This window comes from Leptidea sinapis, chromosome 26 (assembly GCF_905404315.1).
Source record: "Leptidea sinapis chromosome 26, ilLepSina1.1, whole genome shotgun sequence".
Taxonomy (NCBI): Eukaryota; Metazoa; Arthropoda; class Insecta; order Lepidoptera; family Pieridae; genus Leptidea; species Leptidea sinapis.
Genome location: NC_066290.1, coordinates 6,315,536 through 6,330,333, shown reverse-complemented (window position 1 = coordinate 6,330,333; position 14,798 = coordinate 6,315,536). Strand labels below are relative to the sequence as shown.

The following is a 14,798-nucleotide window of genomic DNA, read 5'->3' as shown; positions in this document are numbered from 1 at the left end:
AATGATAATTCAAGTACATATCGTGCTGAAGATGACTTCAGATTATCACTGAATTATCATCACGACTTTCATACACGATATTATAAAAAGCAAACTCGCGCGTGGTATTTTTCGAAACGACTTATTGTTTCCCCGAAGTAACTGCTCATGAGAGCTTTTCAAAAACCATATTCGCCGAGATCCGTTTAAAATCATGTCAGCAGGCGACCCGACTACCTGCTTGGGATCCCGTTGCGTGCAAGGTGTACAGCGCCCTACACACACTCGTGCAAGGTGTACACCAACCTACACACACACTAACAACTTTCGCTGACAAACTAGTCGTTCGGTTAAAGAATGGGATTACAATTGGCCCGGTGTTGTCATGTTATGGTTTCCGATTTCAAAATAATTTTGTATTGTATTTTGATACGTTACGTTTTAAATTGATATGTATTCTATAGGCATTGCTTACTTACTATAAAACCTACACAAGTATCTATCAAGGAAAAATATCGACTCTCGTAACTATGTAATCATGCCTATTATTATATATATTAACTATGGTATTAGAAGAAATCGAGTCTTTGTATGAGTTGGAAGTTGTGATGGTGACTTATGACCCAATAAGAAGAAAGTAAATTATAGTTACCAAATTCTAAAATAGGTATAATTTTTTACTGGTAAATTATTTCTCAGTGGAGAATCATTATTTATAGGTACAGTAATTCATATAATATACTTTTTACTTCAATTTACAATGACAGAGTGTTAGTTATGTTAGTTTTTCAAACAAATTTCGGAATCTGTCGGTGGGTGTTAATAAAGACGACGTTTGAGCTAGATAAAGTAAGCGACGCCATTTATAATCGTATTCTTTATCCGCGCGCCTCGTTAACAACCTGCGTGTGCGCATCTGTTGCCCTACCCTCCCCCCGACGCCCCGCAACCCCCGCAGCGGTAGAGCACCAAGCTAAGTCAATGCTCGTCAAACGTCGATAGAATTTTAAATAAAATCGCTCGGGGTACAGATTCGCGTGTCGGTAATATATTGAACCGAAGTTATTGCTTCTATTATGTAGATTACAGGAAGTTTCCTGGAATTAAATAAAATATGAAAATCCCGACTTCATTACGATAATCATTTCAGTGTGAAACACGCTTTAAGATTTACATAACATGCTAACCTTCAGCTGATAAACAGATACCCACTACAGGTAGATAAATACTTAATTATTGTTATATTAGAGTGTGCATTACAATTTACAACATTAACAAAACACAATCATACGATAGATACTTACGTAATAATTACGTCGTATTTTTTCTTTGTTATAAGGTATTCACGCTTTTTAGCGATTCGTACGTATAAATGAAATCATTTATATTGCGAATTTATCAACAAGAAGACTATATTTACTAGTAGTAGTCATTCGTTGTCAGAACACTTATGAAAATTTAATATACGTTCACAAAAATCGTCACCTTTTTTGCTCTTAATAGTGATTTTCATTATTGTAACACTAGATATAAGGGATTGCTTGTAACTAATTCTAGTAAGCTTCTTAAGATACTTAATAGCTTTAAGGGTCAATTTATACACTTTTATAATAAAGTCCCAGTCGCTGTTCACGTTTCATCTATAAATAAATTTAAATGTTTTATTACAAAATGGCTTTGTCGTAAATACTACTGCTCCACAGCTGAATATCTAAGTTATCAGACAACTTAGGACTAGATTATGATTATTTTATAGCAATAGCTTGTGTAATAATTGTATATTTTATAGTAAAAAGAGCGCAAAAAGAATGCTGAGGGAGTTTCTTGCGAACGCTAGGAGTTTCTTTAGAACGCTATTTGTTTCCGAAGCGATGTGTTTGAACTGACATCAATAATGATATCAATTTTGGAAAAAGAAATGCCTTTTATGCCTTTATCGCTATTGAACTGTCTCTACATATTTACAAATCATTGGCTATTTTATCGTGTATATAGGTCTACTAGTGGACCCGACAGACGTTGTCCTGTACACACTTCTTAAAATTGAAAGAATCAGTCCTGCCGTTAGGAGGAGTTCACTAACATACACATGAGCAGGATAATGATATTATATGGACGGAATTGAGAATATAAACCAATCTCAAATTCAAAAAAAGGAACACAAAAAATCATAAAAATCGGTCCAGCCGTTTAGGAGGTAGTTCAATTGTGAATCTAAACCACCCTCGAATCCCCTTGAACTCACACAAAAAATTTCATCAAAATCATCAGTTCAGTGACATACACACGCACACAAGAAATATATATATATAAAGATAAAGATATATAAGGTCGTGTATGTACCTATATGTCTTAGCTTTTTAAACTATCTATTATTTTTAATCTTAATATATAAACATACATACCTATAACGGTTTAACGTATGTGTGTCCATATTTTTTTTATTTTGTTCCTTGATACGTGTTTAAATCAAGTAAACCAGAAGTTTGAAGAAGGTTAAATAAACATTCAATGATACCGTCACATCATACGTACATACATACACACGGAACTAATATAATTCGTTTAAAAAGTTACCTTTACAGGATCATTTTCGAGTCCATTTTTCATTTTTGTAATGCGTGTAAGTATATAAGGCTTAGATCTATAGATTAACATTAACTTCACTCAGACTTTACTTACGTAAAAATTTGTATTTGGCTGTCTTAGCTTAATCTCCGTATAATTTCAGCTTTCAGTTGACTATAAAATCGAAATATAAGAATATGCTAAGCTTACACTTAGCTATGTTTTACGTGAGTAACGTCTGAGCAGAGTCTAAGTAATCTCTATAGATCTCCGCCAAAATTCCCTTAAAGCTCTGAAATTAAGCTACTAAATCAAAGTAATCTATCTATTCGGCCTTTTAAGCCTATTTTGTAGCTAAAGCCTAACAATCTATGCTTTCTACAAATTTTGTTTTACACAAACTTGAAACTGGTTGAGAGATATTTTCAAAATGTTTCCAAAAGCATATTATAGAAATATAATTTTTTTTTTTTTTTTTTTTTTTTTTTTTTTTTTTTTTTTTTTTTTTTTTTTTTTTTTTTTTTTTTTTTTTTTGTACTCAAAAATTTAAGATCATATGTTTTCTTTATTATCGATATAAACAATTTAAGGTTTTTATTTGAATTTAGGATATCGACATTATGCAATGTCGCGATAACTTTGACAGAGTTTGAATTTTGTGTCGCAGTATTAAGAAGCAGTATTGCCGATGTTGAGCTCTCGCTCTATCGCGCGGTAGGTATGATAAGACACGCACGTTAATGCCTACAGCTTGCCGTTTTTTCAGCTCGCTATTTCTTAATTTATCTATCTATAATAGCTATCTCTAAGTGAAAGCTGCAACTGAAAAGAACCCAAAGCAGATTGAGTATAGGTTCGGTAGAAGGATTAGGTCGAGGAAGAACTTCCGAGGAAAAAAAAGGAAAAGCCTGTAAAAATCAGGAAACCTGGAGAAGAAATCTATGAAGAAGGCAAGACCAACAAAGGGCAATGAAGCGCGGAAATAAATAATCTGGACTCATAGCGTAACTTGTTTTTAATAACAAAATATTGACTTAATTTGGGCATGTCTTAACTTTTAGACGAGAATTATCGACCGAATCCTAATTTTGACAATCAACCAATCATTTGCTTTTAACTTGTACGCATTATGAGTGATGGAAAACTGGACTTCAATTGCAATAAGTGTACATTGCAAGGACCGGACCGATTTTAAATCGGTTTGCATCTACTCTTTCGTTCGGAGCATAAACGGCATGAGAGTAGTTTTGTTACCCTTACTAACCGGTTGATTCCGAAAGAATCAAAGGACGCTCGTGTCGTTTGTACAAAATGGCCATGGTACAAGACATGTTAAAGATATAATTTAATGACGCAATCCTACCTACTAAGCTAGAGGTCCCGGGTTCGAATCCCGGTAGGTGCAAGCATTTAGGTATATGATGAATATGGATGTTTATTTCCGAGTCATGGATGTTTATACGTATTTATGTAAGCATGTTTAAGTATATTGTATTAAATATATCGTTGTCTTATTATTTGGGGAAAGATAATTTGTGTAAAAAGTGTGATAATATTATTATTTTTAATAATAAATTATTATTTTTCAGCCTCAATCAACAGCATAGAGCTAGATATAGAGGGGGCAAATTAGAAAATTGTTGCTTTTCTACTAATTATGGCGACCAATGAGAAAATCATCTGAAGAAAATCAACCAATCATGTCTTATGTGATGTTTTAGGTGATTGTTTTATTTCATTCAATTTCTTCGATTAAATTGTGTACACGGACGGTAATGCAGTGATTCCTATGGTGTTGTTAAAGAGAGCTGGGACTGCGTTGATCATTCATAACCATCGCTAACTGGAAAGTTCAATTTTGTATCAACGATAAGTTTATTCTTCTCTCCCTTCTCCTTCCTCTACTAAGCGTCTTTATCTCGCCAGAACATTTACAAAAGATTTGCGGTCCATCCCCAATTTCAGTTCGAAAGCATCAAAGAGAACTCACTGTAATTTACAAAACAATGACTCGTATTCTGTCATTTATTACAGAACCGAGTAAATGTGAATAGATTACACAATAATGCTCAATATTAAAATATAACGTTTTCCGAGAATTCGCTATAATAATGCCTACATAGCTCGTACGTATGTACTTACTGATACGCGACTTTGCGATATTCCAGTTACGAGCTCAGTATGGGCGTTATGTTCGTTCCCCTAGTCTGTTATCTATTATCACAAAGATAAAATATCAAAACAATCACCTTATCTTATATGATTCTTTCATGCTTATTGCCACTTGAATATATTATAATGTATAATCACAGAAAAAATCTGATGTATTTAGGTTTTCAAGATTAAAAGTTTTAAATTACTTTTTTGACTTACTCGTGTAAGACATTGACTATTTGACGTTTGAGTGTGTCTGTTGCATCATTATACATATTATATTGTAATTTGAAATGATTTGTAAATCGATGTACTTAAATGTAAATCTTGATATAAAAGAGTGGCAATGAGTTTCTTGCTACTTCTTCTCATTACGAATTACCCTTTATGAAGTAGCGGTAGATTCAATAAAAAAAATTTAATTTGACATTCATAAGTGTCATTTCCGTGACCTACGTGAATAAACTGATTTTGATTTGATTTGATTTAAATGAGCTTTAACTTGCGCAGATTAAACCTGTGGCAAATATTTGACTTTAAGTTTTCTTTTAATACGGAATCCCTAATTTTGATAGATCTTACAGATTTTGACTCGCATTAAGACGGTTGGTTCGTTTATAGATTTATGATGGTGAAAAGTTCACTTATTTAACTCTCAAAAGCAGATTTTTCTATTTTAGGTATTGTTGCATTTTTTGATTGGGTAGGTAATTTGGTTAATCCTATACTTTTGGACACCAATGCTTTAATTTAATAATAACTTTATAACTCATATGTAGGGTGGTAGGTAACTTATAATTGTTGTTGGTATTATGAAAATATTTTTTGAGTGTCGTCATTTATATGGACCACTGCAGGTTATATCAGAGATTTATGTTTGATCACGTGACCATCTAATGTCGCAAGCTTATACAGCCTTTGTTTAAGAGCTATTTTGTAAACATAACCGTAAACTTTCAATTTATAGCGCCTACTCTTATCGTCACCAATACAACCCGACTCGATTATAGCATTAATTGTTCCAAGAATAACTATCGAGAGAAATTACACCGATATCTCGAGAAGTAATCGAGTTACTAATAGCAAGAATCGATTTGCAGCAAAACGAGTACCGGATCGACTCAGGTAGCCCGGGATAAAAACATCACTTGAAATGGAGCGGACGCTTACCTAGATAACGCGACCGATATAAGCTCTACTAGTTATCAAATATAGGCATAGCGTGAAACAAGTCGTCATACAATCATTAGGTGATAATCTTCATACATACTCCAATAATTCAGGACCCTAACATCCAATGTACTTTTATCATGTAAATTTGTTGCTCAAATCGCGATAGCGACAGAGCGTAGGCGTCGAAGCTTGAATGAAAATAAACATAGCGATCGTTCTTACCTCTCGATTTTGATTAAAGTATCCAGATTAGCGATACACACAACACTGCTGGATAAACTTTTAGTGTCAGTTACACTGGACTTGCGTGCATATCACTGTACGCGGTTATTGTAGCGACGCGGTCGGACAGAGATGTTACCTTGACGACGGTTGGGGAGATACTGAGTTATGGTTCACACTTCACACATGTAGACGTAGGTGCGCCCGCGTCGCACGCACACACGCGCGTTCATTCAACAGCGCGGTGGTGGGGCGAGCTTATGAATGGACGTAGTGAAGCTAAGCCGTGCCGATAGCGATAAGAGGCTTCGCATTATTGCACTCTCAGTCCAACGAAACACTGGCCACTGTGAAATACGACCCGTAGAGCCTTAGAGTAATTAACGAGGCACTCGAGGCGGCTATGGTAGAGCTATAGTAGAGATTGCATTAAACAACAATCCATTCTATTAAGAAATTTAAGCGAACAATTAATAATCTTATACAGTTCAATAGATACGTATACTTAGAATTCTCTTACTTCAGTTAATCTTCTATTACTTAGGAAGTTCTGGTATAGATATACCAGAACTTCCTAAGCAAATGCCTCTCCGTGAGAGTAACGGGCCTAGGAAGGCCACCCGCTTGCAAAGCAATACTACGACGTTGTTTCAATTACATTCCTTACAGTGATTCACTACACTACTAGAAGAAGGAATGAAGGGGTGAGGTATGAATGAGAGCGTTGTCCCCCCCTACTCTACCTCTTCTGGTATACCAAACACATGGATCGGCAGCGGCTATCTAAAGCTAGGGAGAAGGCCTGGCAGTTAGTCTGGATAAGGCGAAGGCCTTTGATCGTGTATGGCAAAAGACGCTTCTATCAAAATTCTCCCAGAGTTTATACAAGTGCACCACCAGATTTCTCACTGAGCGCAGCATACAGTTTGTAGTTAGGTTATTGCTCGAGTTGAAGTTGGAGATCACCAATCTGTTTCTTCTGCATTTCAGTGGGAGGCTTCTTTACGCCAGTGGGAGGCTCCTTTGCAGGATGCCGGCTACCACGACGGCGCCTTTTTCTGCCGTGAAGCAGTAATGTGTAAGCATTATTATGTTTCGGTCTGAAGGGCACCGCAGCTAGTGAAATTACTGGGCAAATGACACTTAACAGCTTATGTCTCAAGGAGACGAGCGCAATTTCGGTGCCGCTCAGAATTTTTGGGTTTTTAAAAAAAAACTGTATTTTAATAGGCAGGGTGTCTGAATTACCATCAGCTGAACGTCCTCCTCATCTCGTCCCTTATAGTCATAAAAAAACAATGATAAGCATGCCTCCAGCATGCGGTTGGCAGTACAGATTCTGTATACATGGACCATGCAGGTCTCTCCATGGAAATCGTCGACCGGTGCCGGAAGAAACTTGTGTCTTCTATCTAGTCCTCCCTTGGTAGCGGAATGGGATAAAATGAACCTTGTCCAATTTAAACCCCAGAAAACTCGACTTGTCGCCATTTTTCCCGGAAAACAACCCATTTGTTGTATAACTACCCTGCCTCGTCTAGTATACCGATACTAGGCGTAAGATAATTATAATAATAATAATTTATTTCTCTTAAAAACATAGTTTACAGCAGCTAGTGGCCGGAGTCACCTTTTAGGCAAATAATGCCTGTACCAGGTGTCTCCGCTCTTCCATTTCAGCAATGTGTTATTTTTAACAAAAGTTTTATTGACATGGTGGTGAAATAATAATAAAGTTATGCAATGAATATAAAAAGGTTATGAAATGAATATAAATTTACAATATAAATATTTGGAAAGTTATTTTTGACCACCTTAACAATTACAGCCACATAGATTTACAATTGTCTTTGAAGAATAACGTCATTAATAGAGCACGGCAATACTTCAAGCCGACCCACATTCTCAAGCTCTACAAAGCGCTCTACCGACCTCTTAGGAAATCAATTCAAAAATATTTTATTTCATACGAAGATTATATAACACTTTAAATGTGCCATTTTTTCATACAGCTCATTCGGAAGGCAGATGTCCTTAGAGAAGAACGAGCAAGAAACTCTAAGGTTGCTCTTTTCAAAACAGATTAGGTATTACAAGTTCCTATTCAATTAAATGTACAAATCATTGCAATTACAAAATATTATGCAAAGTGATGCAACAAAAATACTCAAACGTCAAATACTAACGATAAATACACGAATAAGAAAAATGTAAATTAAAAGTAAATCAAATCAAATCAAAATCAGTTTATTCAAGTAGGTCACGAAAATGACACTTATGAATGTCAAAAAAAAATAAAATATTTTTCTTATTGAATCTACCGCTACTTCGTAAAGGGTTGAGCTAATGAGAAGAAGTAGCAAGAAACTCATTGCCACTATTTTATATCAAGATTTACAGATCATTTCAATTACAATATAATATGTTAAATGTAAAATGATGCAACAAACACACTCAAACGTCAAATAGTCAATGTCTTACACGAGTAAGTCAAAAAAATAAATGTAAATTAATGCAAAAGTTATTGAGTACAGTAGCTGCATCATCCACATACACCATAAATAAATAAATAAAGGTATTCTGTGAGCATTTTATAAGCGATTATAAATAAATAAACATGTATATATCCATACATATATATATACACAATAACTTTTAAGAATCTGAAACCGAGTCCCCGGCAAGAGGATCATCCCGCCACCACAAGCAGCGCCCTTCACGAGCATGACGCATGAGCCAGCCATCGCCTCCCTCAACCATATTTTAGGGAAGGGGACGACCCGTCCCATGTTGCCGCCAAGTAAGCCAACAGTAAAAACAACAGGTATTGAGTACAGGAGATGCATCAATCCACACACACCGCAAACAAACAAAGGCATCATGCGAGCATTTTATTAGCTATTTTATAAAATAATATAATAAATTAAAAAAAAAATGAAGCAGACTTCCCGGTGACCGGATTATCCAGACACCAGATGGAGTAAATAATAATAAAAAACGAAGAAGTCCTAAAGAATCAACTAAGAAATTAACATTTTGACTGTTGCTTCTCAATACATTTTTGATAATGTTCATAAGCACACTGAGGAATTTTCTAGAAACTGTGACATTCATAATGTTAAAAGAGGAACAAACATAAACTTGTTATGCCTACTACTCGGTTGGGTCGAGTTAGTAAGTCTTTTGTTGGGCGATGTATATGCTTCTACAATATGACCCCAGAAAATGTACAAAACAAATGTGTTACGAAATTTAAAAGAATTGTTAAAAAACGTTTGTGTGGGAAAAGTTATTATAGCATAAACGATTTTCTTAATGACACCACGGACTGGGAATAAAGCGAACATCCTCAAGCTCTTTAATTATAAATGTTTATTCTACGATATCACATTGTAATCCATATTTTATATCAAAAAAAAAAAAAGCCCGCTGAGTTTCTTGCGCACATTCTTCTCAGGTCTGAGGCAGTCTCTTTTGAATGGGTGGTAGTTTTTGACGTTCAATAAGTGATTTTAAATCCTATTATGAATAAAAATATTTGAATTTGAAATTTGAAAAATAATAATACTGGATACTTTCCTATACGGTTTTCAAGGAACTTTCTTCCAGCTACAACAGCTGAGCTGTGGAATGAGCTTTCTCGTGAGATGTTTTCAGGACGATACGACATGGGTACGTTCAAAAATAGCAAGTACACCTTTCTAAAAACCCGGGAACGCTCCTGTGATTCTTCTGGTATTGCAAGAGACTGATGGTGGCGGTTATCACCTAACATCAGGTGACAAAATAACACCGAACATGGATAATTTCACTATTTACCAACACCTTACTTTTGGAATTCTTCTTCAATTTCCCGTACGCTCGTTTGTCCTTCTATTCCATTTAATGCTACGTTATGTGTCGATTTGTTCCCTTGCGTATCGGTGCTCGTATTCTTGTAGTTATTTAGCAACAAAACAAAGCAGTTCGCCCACATTGGTATTTAGTGTATATTATATGGTTACTGTCCCCTTCCTCCCGTGCTATGAGCATTTTTTAATATCTTCCGTTATTAATTACTTATAGTAGTGCAAACATTTGAGCAAAAAGAATGAAGAAACGTATTGTTTTATGCGAAATTTGTCTACATAAGTATGTACGACGAAATAATACAATGTGTTTTACGAAACTATTTTTGTATAAATTACTTTAATTATGATAAAATATAATGGATTCACTTAGATCAAGAGACGAAAATCAAATAAAAAATTTAAAGTTTTCAATCAAATAACGAAAGGCATTAAATTATTAACCGGTTTTTTTTTATGTTTGTTACGTCAAAACTTTCTACTGGGTGAACCGTGTCCCATTTTAATTTGGTCCACATCTGATAATGGCATTCATGAGAAAACCATAAGTCTTAAATTTGCTATAAGTATGTTGAGGACAAATTTACGAATAAATCAATATCACGCCAACCGATTTCGATGATTGTTTTTTTATTGGAAAGGATATACTACAATGGTAGTTTACCGAGAGTTTGGTTCTGATTATAGAATCCATGACAAAGTAACGGAACTCCTCAATTCTTAGGAGCAAATTAACGATACTCGGCCAAATCTTTTTTAATGCTATTAGGATATTTAAATCACCTACCGTAACGTAGTTATGACAAGTAATTGTCGTAGTCGGAACTATTTAACGAGTTACAGTAAGGGTGCGATCTGTGGCAGAATTTCTGTCTGTAATCAAATTGCAAAGCGCTTACGTTCATTGCTACATTGAAAAATTTAGTATATCTACACATATTTAGAAAAATTGTTAGTGTACTTCAGATTCACATAAAATCAAAAAATAAAAAAAAATTTACAAAAAACAACAAACTTCAAAAACAATCGTAACTAGAATTAGATTAATTAATTATATTGTATAAAACACGCAATTATTTTTATACTTTTTAGTGCATATTATATCTATTATTTTGGAATAGTATTTTTGAAGTCAGTTGTTTTTTTGTTAATATTTTTTTTTATTACAATTTTTAAGGGAAATTTACAATCGACTTTGTACTCTGTGCTTTGATCAAATGTACTTGAATGTAAACAAATAATTATGATACATAAATGGCATGAGATAAATTTATCAACAGCCTTTTCACTATAAACCTTGAGAGTACAAAATTATAGTTATTTATATGAAAATAATTTAATAAAACTCAACCTTATTACTGGCCTTTAAGGTTTAATTTCGACTAGTGCGTAATGAACGTAGGACCTGTTGCTCCACGAGCTTTGGGATCAGTCTTCGTATTTTGTGTTTTTTTTCTTTGAATATTGACCAAGCGACGAAATATTTGATTTTAAGGTTCCGTACCTCTAAAGGAAGAAATGGAATGTCTGTCTGTCAAGAGCCTTTATCGATGGAGTTGAGGTATCAAATTTAAAATTCAAATATTTTTATTCAAACTTGGATTCAAAATCACTTACTTGAAGATCAAAAAATACCACCCATTCAAAATAGACTGTCTGAGACCATAGAAGAACGGGCGCAATAAACTCAGCGATCTGAATCGAGTTGAAATTAAAAGGATATATTCAAGACTACAGTTATTTTATGGAATAGGAGGACAAACTGGAACAAACTTTTTTGGAAGGTACCCATGTCGTATCGTCCCGGAAACACCGCACAAGGAAGCTCATTTCACACCGTTGTAGTACGAGGAAGAAAGCTCCTTCAAAGGAGGTTGTTGTGGAGGACCGCCACACATCCAGATGGTGGGGATGATATCCTAACTTGTGGCGTGTCGTGCGAACGTGGAATTCGGCGGCAGGAATGAGGTTAAACAGCTCTTCGGAATACTCCCCGAGATAAATGCGGTAGAAGATACACAATGAAGCGACATCTCTACGCAACGCCAAGTGATCCAGCCGTTCACAGAGCACTGGGTCCCCGACAATTCGAGCCGCTCTGCGTTGCACACGGTCAAATGGATCGAGCTGATAGTGAGGTGCGCCAGACCTGAGATGACAGGAATACTCAATGTGTGGCCGAACCTGCGCTTTGTAGAGCACTAGAATGTGGGCCGGCTTGAAGTATTGCCGTGCTCTATTGATGACGCTCTTGTCTGTCTGTCTGTCAGTCTCTTGAAGCTGTGAAAAAAAAAACTATTAAGTTAACGTTAAAAAAGATAAATACGACCGTTTATGCTGCAAAAAATATTATATATATCACACTCAGGAGAATCAAGATGTACAGGATGATTTCCGTTGACTTAGAACTATGAAATTTGTCAAGTAATACCGAAAGTAGTACTTACCGAAAGACACTTCTTCTGATACGGTTGTTATTTTCACAGTTGGCTGTGTTTCAAATATGGCCACTGGCAACACCATCATTTGCGCCCATATTTATCCTGCTGTTTTTGAGGCCGATACACTAATCTACTATTATAATCGCTTATAAAATGCTCACAGAATACCTTTATTTATTTATTTATGGTGTATGTGGATGATGCAGCTACTGTACTCAATAACTTTTGTATTAATTTACATTTACTTTTTTGACTTACTCGTGTAAGACATTGACTATTTGACGTTTGAGTGTGTTTGTTGCATCATTTTACATATTATATTGTAATTTGAAATGATTTGTAAATCGCTGTACTTAAATGTAAATCTTGATATAAAAGAGTGGCAATGAGTTTCTTGCTACTTCTTCTCATTAGCTCAACCCTTTACGAAGTAGCGGTAGATTCAATAAGAAAATTTTTTTTTGACATTCATAAGTGTCATTTCCGTGACCTACGTGAATAAATGATTTTGATTTGATTTACTACATATTGAAATTGTATGCACTATGCGGCCAAATATCGCGGAAGCTTCGTAAATTCTTCTCGTCCCAAATACCAGTGTCTGAAGACGAAGTTTTTAACCAGCGTGTGTTTCACGTGATGACTTCCGGTACGCCGTACGCAGACGTGGTCGCTAACTATGTACCTGATGAAAAAGCTTAGGGTGGAATGGAGAGGGTTTTGCTCGTAGTTTCCCTGCGAGATAGAAATGAGGAGATCCGTAGAAGAACCAAAGTCACCGACATATCTCTAATTATTGCGAAACTGATGTGCCAGTGGACAGGGCACATAGCTCCACGAACAGAAGGCCGTTAGGGCTGTAAAGTCCTGGAATGGCGACCACGTACCGGAAAACGCAGTGTTGGTAGACCCCCACAAGACCGATAAGCTGGTGGTGAAGATCGCCGGAATAAGTTGGATGAGGGCAACACAGGACCGATCTTCGGGGGAGGTCGAAATGGTAGATTTAAGGCATCTTTTTTGCCATTAGATCCTGTGTCCCCTATATGGTCGGAACGTCAACAGACCACAGTCCTCCTCTACGGTCTGTACATAAAAGTTTTTCTTTACTCCAGGTCTTCCCACAAGTCTTCGCTTCAGCAATGATAGCTCCTCGCCAGGATAGCTTAGAGCACATTAACGTTGCTTACATTAATCTTGGTGATTCCAATTTAGGTGATACCATTGGAACAAAATCAGAACCCCTTCGCATCAAAATTCATATATTTTTAGATTTTTAAATCACTTTGGTCACCTGGTATTAAGTGATCACCGCCGCCCATATTCTCTTGCAACACCAGTGGAATAACACTAGCGTTTAAGGAAGGTTTATGAGTTACTTATTAAACGTCATAACCTACCCACCCAAATCAATTTAAATACATATGCTACAGACCTGAGAAGAACGAGCGCATGGAACACTGAGTTTCGTGAAGAAATTTTATAATTAAAAGAATTTAATTATAAAATTTCTTTACAATAAAATTAATTACTTAAACAGTTTGAGTACAGTCACTGGTGTAGTGTCATTAGGAGAACTATTTATGTTATATCTTAAGGTACCACATACGCTTATGAAGATACAATTCTTTTAAATTTCGTCCCACATTTGTTTTGTATATTTTCTGGGATCATGTTGTTAAAGCAAATGCATCGTCCAACACCTGTATCTGAACCTTACTAATACTTAACCGAGTAGTAGGCATAACAAGTTTATGTTTGTTCCTGGTGTCAACATTATAATTATCACAGTTTCTAAACAATTTGTTATGTTTTAAAGTGATAACCCTCACTTCTGGGATTAATACACAAATAAAATTCTACGATACGTCACTCGAACGGTTTGGCTCAGTTGGAAAGAGCGCTCGCACGGAACGCGAGACGTCACGAGTTCGAGTCCCGCATGGTTCATAAATTTTTTGTGTATCACAGTTACGCTAATGTGCCTATGTACATACATATCATTATCAATAATATATTGAGAGGCAACAGTTAAAATGATTATTTATTTAAATTTTTCTCAGGCCTTACATGTTTATAAATTTTTTTTGAGGGTTTTGTCATAAGTTGGGATCGCAATTGATGATGGTGCTCTCTTGGAATGATGCTGCTGCCCATCCTCCGTTCTTTGTATCCCTTAGTGGCCTCTTGCGACTCACACGAGAGGAGATGGGGTGGTGCTGTTCTGGTGCGACACCACACGCACAGGACCTAGGTTATAAATAATTCTCGGCCGCTTTCCTAGCCAGGCGCGTCTTCCTCCTCCCCTACAATTTCTGATTATTTCTGGCCGAGATCTTGGTGGGTGAGACAGATTGCCATCTTGCCATGCATTTCGTCGCGAAATTTTAAAGAAAAATAATAAAGAGATTTG

The 14,798-nt window shown here is 35.8% G+C and overlaps 1 protein-coding gene across 2 annotated transcripts in view; it reads right to left on the bottom strand.

The window, feature by feature from the left end:
* LOC126972542 (ETS-like protein pointed) overlaps positions 1 to 6,245 on the bottom strand; it is a 216,316-nt gene extending 210,071 nt beyond the window's left edge. For both annotated transcript variants that reach the window (XM_050819377.1, XM_050819379.1), the window contains exon 1: positions 6,097 to 6,245. The gene's annotated coding sequence lies outside the window, so the exon portion shown is untranslated. The remainder of the gene's footprint in view (positions 1 to 6,096) is intronic.
* Between the last annotated feature and the right edge of the window lie 8,553 nt (positions 6,246 to 14,798).